The 12,532-nt window shown below is 34.9% G+C and overlaps 1 protein-coding gene across 3 annotated transcripts in view; it reads left to right on the top strand.

Moving 5' to 3' along the window:
- Positions 1 to 12,532, top strand: part of GPC5 (glypican 5) — a 1,661,658-nt gene that overhangs the window by 850,195 nt on the left and 798,931 nt on the right. The gene's annotated exons all lie outside the window — the stretch shown is intronic.

Below are 12,532 nucleotides of genomic sequence, written 5' to 3'. Positions count from 1 at the left end.
GCCATTTTGAAACCAGAACTTTGGAGCAGACGCCAGCCATGTGCCTTCCCAGCTAACAGAGGTTTTCTAGACACCATTGGCCATCCCCCAGTGAAGGTACCTGATTGCTGATGTGTTACCTTGGACACTTTATGGCCTTAAGACTGTAACTGTGTAACCAAATAAACCCCCTTTTATAAAAGCCAATCCATCTCTGGTGTTTTGCATTCTGGCAGCATTAGCAAACTAGAACAGAAGCTTAGAAACATGGAAGTTGAACTTAATCCTTGGGCTTCCAGTAGTGAACATATATATAATTATTATCTTAAAGGAAGTGGAAAATGCTTCAAGTCTTTATAAATATTTAATAGATACTATTTCTTAAATGGAGGTCATTACATAAAGCAATCAAAAAAAATACTTCTGCTTTAAGACGAGTTTCTTTGGTTTTCCTTCATTATCACTTTTTTTATTATTATTAAAATGGAAGTAAGAAAACTTAGCAAGTTCCATTTTGATACCTACAGGATTTACTTCTGTAAAAGTTCAAAGCTAAATATTTTTCAGGATATTTTCATTTATTTATTTTCCAATTGTAACTAATTTTCTGTGAATTAACTCCTCTTATCTTTATGTGCTAGGTGACATACAATTTTGGATCATACTGATTATTAACTAATCTAGCATTTTATGTTTGAAATGCAAAGATAACTGCAATCCATTATTATAACTTTTTGGACGAGTGCTTATTGGGATGGCTGCAAAAGCCAAGACCAAGGAGCTTGAAACTATAATTGGAAGTAAGTTTTGCTATACCATTAATGCTAATTCTCTGGAAACATAGGCAGGTTCACCATGCCTCTGGGGCAAACTTACTGCTATGATATGGTCAATGATAAAGAAAATTAAAAAAAAGAGCAACCTTTGGCCAGATCCACATTTGCCATATCTAGCTAACAAAATTCCAAAGTAGGAAACAGTAGCATAATGCAAACTCTTGATATAAATCCATACAGTCATCCTCAGCTATAGCTTATCCCAAGATATTTATTGTGGTTATTTGGCAGTTAATAAATTCTGTGGTCATTGTAGTAATAATAGCATCCTATCCTTTATAGCACATTGCAGTTTAAAATACACACCTCACCTATTCAGGAAGGGTACAGGGAAATGACCTTCTCTTTAAAAAAATCAAATGAGAAACACAAGAATTGACAGTCAACAAGCTGTGAAAGATGAAATTAAATATTATCTTACCACCTTTCTTTTTAATTTTTTTTTTTACTGAGAGGAATTAAAAGTTGACTAATATGCAAAGTTACCAATAAGCTGCTCATTTTCCTACAGACATTTCATTTTATTTTTCAATGAAAGGTGACTGATACAGGGTTTAGCAACACCACTCCTTGGGGATATAATTAGCTAGCTTGTTTACATATACCCCGTTGAGCTTGAAAGTGTCTGTATACAGATTATGTTGGTCACCATGGAACAGCCACGTCCACAGTGGATTCCCAATGTGTTTTATGAATATAATCAGTATTTCTGGAGCTCTCCCTAGCAATCATTTAATTAGAATGTAAACAAAGTGAAGGAAATGAATTTAAATGTGAATTTCTCTGCAATTAACTTGAAAGAGTTTAAACATGGGTGACTTACAGTTTATAACATCAAATTAATTTATGCATACTTCCTCAAGTCATGTCAAGCAAGAATATTTAAAATCAATAATTATAGCCTCTTACTATGCCCTTGTTCCTAGGGAATAAAATGAACTGCTCTGAAAAGTTGCCCATTGTTTTGTAGTTTTTCTTTTAGGATTTAATAACAATTACACACTAGGGACTAAATCCCGGGTAGCTTCAGTTTTGCCTCCTGGCATGTGATGAAGAAAGGAAGAATACATGGTTTTAGACAGAAAAATAAACCTATGTGAACAACTTTTAAACTCTAAAATATATGAGGTGATATTCCTATACCAAACGGAAATGCATATGAGCTCTCTGGATACTGTCATAAATCAATGATTTTATGGTACTGATGGGGCATCCAGAAGGCATATTTTAGAAACTGAATATATTTGTCTGGAAAAACATCCAAATAAGGGTTATAGATTTGTCACTCATAAACATAATTATGGTGATTGGCCTCATGTCAATAGATGAGATTTCCCAAAGAAAGCAAAGTGTGAAAGAGAAAGACATGAATGAAATTCAGAGAAATACCAACTTTTGAGGACAGGTAGAGAGAAGTACTAAGAGCAGGAGCAATAGAAAAAAAGAAAGTAAGCAAACCAAGAGAATTTGTTGTCAGAAAAACAAAGGTGTGGAGTTTCAAGGAGAGTCTAAGTAAACAAAATCAAATACTATAGGGCTGTCAAGGAAGATAAGGTCTGAAAGATATCCAGTGGATGATTAACCAGCCTTTGTTAACCTTCTTATAGAAGCTTAGGGTAATAGTCAAGGTGGGTCCAGATACCAGAGGGCCAAGAAGAAAATTGAAGAGAGGAAGTAAATAGTAAGTTATCTTTTCTTTCAAAATATTCCCAGTGAATGTAGGAGAAGAGTAGGACTCAATTTTTTTTTAAAGTTTTTCCTGAGTTATAAGTGATTTGGGCCTGTTTATAGGATGAGAGGAAGCAAAGGAGAGGGTATAATTGATGGTTCACAGATCCTAAGTAGAGTGGTAGGGATGGATTTAAATAGTACAGTGAGAAGAATTTAATTATGCTTGTAGAAGGGGCATATTTTCCTCTAAGAGATTCAATTAGGGAAGAACTCTGATATAGGTAGAAGGAGAAAAGCAGGAGGTTTAGAGGGCTTATGCCTGAACACTTCATACTCTTTTTGTATGAAGCAAAGGCATCTGCCTGAATCAAAGTATAAAATTTTGATGATAAACATGGGGAGTTGGGGTGGGGATTTGTAAAAACAAGAAGTATGATAGAGGAAAATGAAGAAGTGCATGAGACAAATGGCTGGAGATTGCTGTGAACCTAACTGAAATTGGAAATAGGTTTGAATGACCCTATGGTAGGATTTTATTTTATCATATTAACAAATCTGAGTTTACTGGGAAGAGGGAGTTACTGGTTTTTTGTTTGTTTGTTTTGCTTTTCTTGTGCAATCTCAGGCAAGCATATAACATGGTATTCTAAAAATCTATCTTATTTATTTCTCTATTTTTATTTATTTTTTATAGGGATTGTTCACATACCATACAATTATCCAAAGATCCAAAGTGTACAATCAGTTGCCCCTGGGACCATCATACAGCTGTGCATTCATCACCACAATTAATTTTTGTTCAATTTTTAGAACATTTTCGTTACTCCAGAAAAGAAATAAAGACAAAAAAAAAAAAAAAAAAAAGGAAAGAAAAGAAAAGTAAGAAAAGGAAACTCAAATCCTCCCATATCCTTAAACACCCCCACTCCATTGTTGGCAGGTAATATTGGTATAGCACATTTGTTACTGTTTATTAAAGAACATTGAAATACTACTAACTGTTGTATATAGTTTGCAATAGGTATATATTTTTCCCTATATGCGCCTCTATTATTAATTTCTAGTTGTAGTGTCATACATTTGTTCTGGTTCATGAAAGAGATTTCTAATATTTGTACAGTTGATCATGGACATTGCCCACCATAGGATTCAGTTTTATACATTCCCATCTTTTGACTCCCACTTTCCTTCTGGTGACTTATATGACTCTGAGCTTCCCCTTTCCACCTCATTCACACACCATTCGGCACTGTTAGTTATTTTCACATCTTGCTACCAACACCCCTGTTCATTTCCAAACATTTAAGTTCATCCTAATTGAACATTCTGCTCATACTAAACAACCACTCCCCATTCTTAAGCCTCTTTCTATATCTTGGTAACTTATATTTCATGTCTATGAGTTTACATATTATTATTAGTTCCTATCAGTGAGACCCTGCAATATTTATTTGTCCTTATGTGTCTGATTTATTTCACTCAGTATATTGCCCTCAAGTTTTCATCATCAACCCATTTTTTTTAAGATGGTTTTGTTCACACACCATACATTCCATCCGAAGTAAACAATCGATGGTTGCCTGTACAGTCACATATTTATGTGTTCACCACCCTCACCACTATCTATATAACGACATCTACATTTCCTCCTTTGATGCAGGAGGAAGCATCAAAGAAGGCAGAGAGGCAAAAGAAAAAGAAAAAAGAAAGAGACAAAAAAAAAAATGTGACAGCTAAGAAGCAGAAAAAGTAAAAATAACCTTAGATCAAAGTGAAATAAAAAGTCAGACAACACCACCAATGCCAAGAGTCTCACACCCCTCCCCTATGCTCCCCTCTTAACTGCATTCACCTTGGTATATTGCCTTTGTTACATTAAAGGAGGCATAATACAATGATTCTGTTAATTATAGTCTCTAGTTTACATTGACTGTATTTTTCTTCCAATGCCTCCCTATTTTTAACAACTTGCAAGGTTGACATTCATTTGTTCTCCCTCATGAAAAAACACATTTGTACATTTTATCACAATTGATGAACATTCTAGGTTGCACTGAGTTATACAGTCCCAGTCTTCATCTTTCCTCTTTTCTTCTGATGTTCCACATGCTCCCAACCTTCCTCCTTCAACCATATTCACAGTCATCTTTGTTCAGTGTAGTTACATTGCTGTGCTACCATCACCCAAAATTGTGTTCCGTGTTCCAAACCTCTGACTCCTGTCTTCTCTCATCAGTCTATAGTGCTCCCTTCAGTATCTTCTGTAGGGCAGGTATCCTGTTCACAAACTCTCATTGTCTCTTTGTCAGAGAACATACTGAACTCTCCCTCATATTTGAAGGACAGCTTTGCTGGATATAGGATTCTTGGTTGGCAATTTTTCTCCTTCAGTATCTTAAATATGTCACACCGCTTCCTTCTTCCCTCCATGGTTTCTGCTGAGAAATCTGCACATAATTTTATTAAGCTTCCTTTGTATATGATGGATAACTTTTTTCTCACTGCTTTCAGGATTCTCTCTTTGTTTTTGATGTTTGATAATCTGATTATTAAGCATCTTGGCATAGGCCTATTCAGATCTATTCTGTTTGGAGCATGCTGCGCTTCTTGGATCTATAATTTTATGTCTTTCATAAGAGATGGGAAATTTTCATTGATTATTTCCTTTATTATTGCTTCTGCCCCTTTTCCCTTCTCTTCTCCTTCTGGGACACCAATGATATGTACATTCTTGTATTTCATTTTGTCCTTAAGTTCCCAGAGACATTGCTCATATTTTTCCATTCTTTTCTCTATCTGTTCTTTTGTGTGTAGGCTTTCAGGTGCCTTGTTCTCCAGTTCCTGGGTGTTTTCTTCTGCCTCTTGAGATCTGCTGTTGTATGTTTCCATTGTGCCTGTCATCTCTTGTGTTGTGCCTTTCATTTCCATAGATTCTGCCAGTTGTTTTTTGAACTTTGGATTTCTGCCTTATGTACACCCAATGTTTTCTTTTTTTTTTTTTTTTTGGCTTTTATAAAGGGGGTTTATTTGGTTACACAGTTCCAATGTTTTCTTTATCACCTTTATCTCTTTTGCCATATCTTCTCTAAACTTTTTTAATTGATTTAGCATTAGTTGTTTAAATTCCTGTATCTCAGTTGAAGTGTAAGTTTGTTCCTTTTACTGGGCCATAACTTCATTTTTCTTAGTGTAGGTTGTAGTTTTCTGTTGTCTAGGCATCTGACCTCCTTGGCCACCCCAATCAGGTTTTCCCAGATAAGAACAGGCTCAGGTCCCAGAAGGAGGAAATATTCAGTATCTGGTTTCCCTGATGTGTCTTAGAGTATTGACACACCATGTGCTTTTCTGCCCAGCAAGTGGCACCTGTCAGCCTGTCACTCCAGACTGTTGCAAGGAGGTGTGGCCTGTGGCTATTTTCCCCCAGGCTCTGGGGTCTGGTTCTGAATGGAAGGTTGGTAGTAGATCTTTGTACCACCTTTCTCCTCTTGGGAAGATATGCCCCTTAGAGAGAGGTCATTTGAATATAAATAGGTTCTTTGTTTCTCTGACTCTGCCATCTCCACCCTTCTCTGGGTCAGAGTGCTGGGAGTTTAAAATGGCTGAGGCTTTCTTTACCACAGAGCACTGTGAGCTAAAAGCAGCTGAGGCTTTCTCCACTGAGCCATCCAAGGTGAGAGAGAGAGAGAAAGGGACACAAAGCCCCATTTCAGGATCAGTCTCTGGCCCCCAGATTCACCCGTTGGCCAGAGATAGCACCCTATCCTTTGGGCTCCCCATCCCAAGACAGATACATCCCCCGGCTCTCCAAGGTCAGTCATCACCAAAAACCTCTGTCTGCTTGTTGGGGTTTCGCAGTCTGTATTGAGCAGTTAACATTAAAACCCCAGTTGGAGCTGGGCTGAGGTATACTCACTTGTTCAGAGAGTGCTGCTCTCTAGCACCATGAGGTTTTGCAGTTCAGTTGGCCATGAGGGAGGGGCTCTCGGTTCTTGGCACGGGTCTGCAGATTTTACTTATACAGATTTTATGCTGCAATCTCAGGCATTCCTCCCAATTCAGGTTGGTGTATGTTGAGTGGACAGTCACGTTTGTCTCCCCACAGTTATTCCAGGTTATTTACTAGTTGTTTCTTTTGTTTATTAGTTGGTCCAGGGGGACTAACTAGCTTCCATTCCTCTCTATGCTGCCATCTTAGCTCCCCTCTATCTCATTATTTTAAGCTGCTTAAAATGTAGCTGCTCCTCTTAAAAATACTACCCTTTCAAAAGGGCAACATGCCATTGAAATCTTTGTGATTTTTTTCCCTACAGTTTTCTGCAGTGCCAGTACAGCAACTATTCCAGATTCCAAGAACCAGGATATTGCTTCCAGTACATCAGAAAAATAGCCACAATTTTTGGAAAATGTGTTTATCTAAAAGTGTGACACTCTGTGTGTATATACAATGCTGTCTTCTTTTGAAGGGACATGAATCTATGAATCCTACTTTATTCTGTTGACTAAATTATTTCACTAATAAGGTGTCAGAAGAGTGAGAGTACAAAAGGAGAAGCTTCCCCAGGATTTTATCTTGGAAAGGCATGGTAGAAGTAAGGATACTGAAGTTGTATATAATATACAGAGACTGAATTAGGTGATCAAGTACATTAAACACATTCCCGAATACTAGGCCTAGAAATGAATTGTCAAGTTATTAAAAATCATTTTAACATACAGAAAAGAAATACTACTTTCCTTTGTTTTTCATCAGTGGTGAAGATTGGAAATAAAAATTATCATACAGCCCTATCAGAATCAGCCTTGTGTACCAGGAAATGGGGCTATAGGCCATTTTCACTGAGAGAGCTCTTAATCATTTCAAATAAAGATAAGCCCTGTGAATGGGAGTTTTAAGGAAAGTGCAGACAGATCAAATAATGATAATACTTTGGGGGGTGGGGGGCTTTTGGAGAGCTCCAAACCCATTCTGCTCCAACAAGTGTGTGAAGCTGTTGGCTTTCACTGTAATTAAGGGGCTGTTAGTTTTCAAGACTACTACTGAGCTAGGGAAACGAGGATGGGAATAGGGCAAATTTAAATGTTACCAAGCTCATTCTTTCTACTAAGAGAGATCTTTTTTCTTTAAGAAACAGTCCTTGAATTGTTGCAAGTCTTTGATGAATTTCCAGAATTCCAAAATTTTAATTTTTACAATTTTTCCCAGTGCTTTTATGGAGACATGGATTTTCAAAGGTCTTTACCATTCTGGAAGTCAGAATCAATTCAAATAAGGTTTTAAATTAAATTCTCAGAGGTACTCTGGGGAAGTAGGTCAGACACTTTCTGAGGAGAACCCTGAGAGATAATGAGTGAAATAATTGTAAGCTTTTATGGTAGACATCTGCTGACAATCCAGGATCCCAGACCTAGCCTTCCTTCTACTGCAAATAATGGGTAAAGCACTTAAGGAGAAAGGTGAAACTTTAGAATTGTTTCTAAAGACATAGAGAAAAGGGGCTGACAAGGTAATTGTAGAATGATTTCTGTGTCTCTCATAGGTCACTGCTGAGAGTTTTAATACAAATGGTTTGGCAATTTGGGGGTGACAGGTAAAAAATGGATTATGTCATGCTTGGGGTGCTTTATACCCTATCAAGCCCTTTGCAGTGACAACAACCCCATTATCCTGTGAAACATGGACCAGTCAGGAAATATTCAACTGGCCCAGTCTTTGACTTGACCAAGGTTTTTGTGTTCATATTTGTATAGAAATAATGAGGCTTAAGGTATGAAGAAATATCAGAAAGAAGTTTTTTATAATTCCAAAAGGGTAAGGATATTCTTAGCTCTTTAATTGACCTTTCCTGTGGAGATCATGATCATTAATATAAATCAGTTTGATGTGAGAAAGAACTTCTTGTCTTAGGGGCATTAGTGAAATGAATTCCCAATTATGGAATGTTTATGGAATAAAACATTAATTGAATTATATCTTCAGAGCTTTAGTTTTGAGCTCTGAATTCACAAGCTGTAATTTGCAAGCAATCAATGATATTTATTTAAATGTCCTTGGGTAAAGAAATCAGCTTATTCCTAGCATAAAATTGTTTACTAAGCAAAATAATAAACCATTACAAATTAATTATTAAAAGGAGATGTAATCTTTGTTTAACTTTAACACTCTCATTTGATATTTACTGATTATTTTTAGGAGTAGCCTTTATGCAATTTTGTTCAACTGTTGTCAAAATGTGAAAGTGAGCTTTAAAAGCAGGTACCCTTTTTTGCAGGTACCCTTATTTTTGTTACATTTTATAGTGCAAGATATTTTTTCATCAATTGTGGAAAATTATTATTTATATTTTAGAATCAATAATTGTACCTACTTCATGTTTAATCAAGGAAATCCCTGAATCAGTTACCATGCCAAAGTACTATATATTAAGCTATATATGATGGTTTACTGATATTGACAAAAGTAAAAAAAAAAAAAAAAAAAAAAAAGTACCTAAGTATAACTTACATATAGTAATCTTAAGTGTTCACCACAATGTACTAACAAATACACATATGTAAGATCTGGCACATTTTTAGCATCCAGAAGTTTCTCTTCATCCCCCTCTCAGTTAAAGCCCCTCAAAGGGAACCACTATTAACAACTGTCACCATAGATTAATTTTACCTATTTTGCTCTTCATTTAAATGGAAGCACACAGTTTTTGCTCTTTTGCTTCTAGCTTCTCTCACTTAACATTCTACCTGTGAGGTCCATCCATGTTATTGCAGGTAACAGTGAATCATCGTTTTTCATGCTGAGAAGCATTCCATTGAATGAAAATAGAACTTCTTAATCTATTCTACTGCTGATAGGCATTGATGTGTTTCTGTTGGAATTTGTGGGTCATAAGATATAAATGTTTTTGTTTTTTCTTTTCAGTTTTTGCAGACATCTCAAAATATTGTTTATTCTTATCACTAGCTCAAAATCATAGTAGTTGCTAAATCTCCACTAGATCTTTTTATTTAATGCATTACTCAAGAAGAACATATGTTACTATATCACATTTTAAAAATATTTTAATAACTGTATTTTAGTATATTTGGCTTCTATTCTAATACTTTGTATTTTATTTTATGATTTAGAAACATTATTCTGAGAAGAGATTCATAGGTTTTGCCAGACTGCCAGAGAGATCCAGGCACAAAAAAGGTTAAAAACCCCTGTTCTATAGAGAAAGTCAGATTACATTTAAAGCTGTAAGATAATAGAACAGGCAGATAAAAACTGCTCACTCCTTAAGTATTTCCATAGTATAAAAATATTTCAGGTATATAATTTATTCAAATTATCATCTCTCAAAATACTGTGTTCACAACTATAATTAAAAGTGAATCGCAACATTAAAGAACTGAGTTAAATTACAACTGGAATTCTGAATAATATTATTGTCCCATTTTACATGAATAGAATTGCCTTTGGGTTTGTCAGAAACTAAATTCCTTGGCCAGAGTCCAGGACAGCCCCATCTTTTAAGAAGTTCTGCTGTAGAGAAAGTATTAGAATGACTTTCGATGTACACAATTACCCCTGGTTTTTAAAACAAGTACTAACTAAACAGAAGTTTCATTTCTCAGTCAGGGTCTTTTAGACTTATCCATTAATTTGACTCTAATCTTTTTTTTTAAACTGCTTACTAGCCTGTTCATGGCTCAAATTTATAACTTCAGAACTTTATAACACTTTTTATTTTTTAATTTTGTTCCATTTTATTTTGTATCATTATTAAGATATCAGTGGCATACAATAAGCTACATATATTTAAAATGTTAAAATGTGCAATATGATGAGTATTCACACACATGCACACACATGCACACACAAATACGTGAAACTATCACAAGCAAGAAAATGAACATATTTATCAAATTCAAATGTTTCCTTGTGTTCCTTGTAATTCCTCCCCCCAGTTCCTCCTCACCTCTTCTGTGGCCAAAAATGACATATGTTTTTAACTTTAGTATATAATGCCATTTGTTTTCCCAAAATGATTGCCAGCAATACATGTGTGTTCCAGTTTCTCCACATCCTCTGCAGGGCTTGTTTTTATCAATCCTTTAAATTTAGCTATTTTCATGGGGGAGGAGTTGTTTCTCATTGTAGTTTAATTTACATTTCCCTGTTGACAAATTATGTTGCGCACCATGTGTTAATTTAATAGGTAAATCTTAGGGCATTTCTGTTTAAGGACCAATATCTAAAATATATGAGGAACTCCTAAATATCAGTAAGAAAAAGATGAACAACCCAATTAAAAAAAATATATATAGGCAACATAGTTGTGTATGCATTCATAGCACAAACAAGGTTTTGAAAACCCAGGTTAAATTAAATTAAATTATGAGAAAGAGACATAAGAATATCATTTGAGCCACATGTGTGAATATAAATAAGATCGCTCATATTATTAGACAACAAACAGGTTTAGATCATGATGAGTGTTTGATTGAGGCTTTTCACTTGATACAACTTTCAAGTTAGAATTTTGAACTCACAACAACAAAAAAGATGATTTTATATGTGTATGGGATTCCAAAAATTGCCCTAGAATTATTGGATAAAATATTTAAAAATACTTTATAAAATAAATTGTTTTTCTTAACATGACTTTAACCCTTTATCAAATGCTAGGTGCAATTCTTTTTGCCTTATGCATGTGTATTTACCCAACGACTTCTTGTTTGATGTACATTCTAAAAATAAATTGAAATTAGTACTTTTTGAAATGTTTTTCATTAATTTAGATTTGTAGCAGAAATCTTAATTTTAGGCCAATAACTTGATAGTGTATTTGATGAAAAGTGACGGGTATACAAAGCATACAAGATGGAGAAGAATAACCGTTAAATACAATAGAATGAAAAGATAGCATTTTGTATAACTCTTCAGGCAATTGTATGTATGTGTGATTTCCGTGTTTTGCAGCACAATATTTTTGGCCCAGAGATTTTACTTCTTCAATGGATATGCCAAAATCCACCTAAATAGAATCTTCTCCTAGTATCAAAGTCTCAAGATAAAGAAAATTATCCTTAAACACTTCTGATTCTGATATTGAATGCCTGCCTCATAATTGATTACCTTATTCTCTGTTACCTTCCCACAAATGACTTGTTTGCACCTATTTTTTTGATCAACCCACCACTCCCTTTCTGGTCTTCTCTTCCCCCTTTAGGGACTACAACAAACCTTCTTTGTATTTCTTCTTATGTGTAAACTTTATTTACTTTCAAAGTGTGTTTTAATACCTGTATTTTCTTATTTACATTGTGCACTTGCTCTACTTTTCTGTCTCCAAAAATTGTTTGGGTATCTTGGATTTGTATGGAATACATCATAATTTTCCCACTTTTATATAATCAAAAGTTTTTCTAATTAAATAGAGTTTCATTTAGTGACAGTTTTGGAAATGAATTAAGGTTGGTGAGTGAAGGATAGGTAACTTTCAAGCAGAAAAATATTTCCCTGTCTTAACAACTCTGCTTATTTAGTTTGTTCAATTGTTTGTTTTCCCAAGTTCACCCCAAGACCCTCCTCCCCCTTTCTGGAAAGCTGATTGCCAGCCAAATTTGAGGATAAGGTATGTCCAAACTTTTATTATCTCTACCAAAAGAGAGAACTGAGATGTTTCTTTTCAGCTGAGATGTTTCTATACCAAGGAAATGCCAGAGACAAACTATTCCTGTAGTCATTTATATTTTCTTGGAGGAGATCCTTGTGAAATGCCTAAATTTATAATATTTAAAAGGTTAGTCAAATTCACCCAATTCATGACATTTGAAACAGATCTTAAAAACACTGCATCCTCATTTCCAGAATACTATAAGTACATTTTTACTACATTACCCTGAAAATTTAATACACTATCCCTTAAAATTCCTCAGTCTTATAGTTTATAATTATAATTGCCAGAATTGAAGGTGGCTTATTTCACAAAATATATTTTTTTGTCTTTCTCTGAAAACTTTCTGTTACTCTCTTTGTCAATTGATTGAAAATATCAATAGAT

Source organism: Choloepus didactylus, chromosome 12, assembly GCF_015220235.1.
Source record: "Choloepus didactylus isolate mChoDid1 chromosome 12, mChoDid1.pri, whole genome shotgun sequence".
In the NCBI taxonomy this organism is placed as follows: domain Eukaryota; kingdom Metazoa; phylum Chordata; class Mammalia; order Pilosa; family Megalonychidae; genus Choloepus; species Choloepus didactylus.
This window is presented reverse-complemented; position numbering and strand designations above follow the sequence as displayed.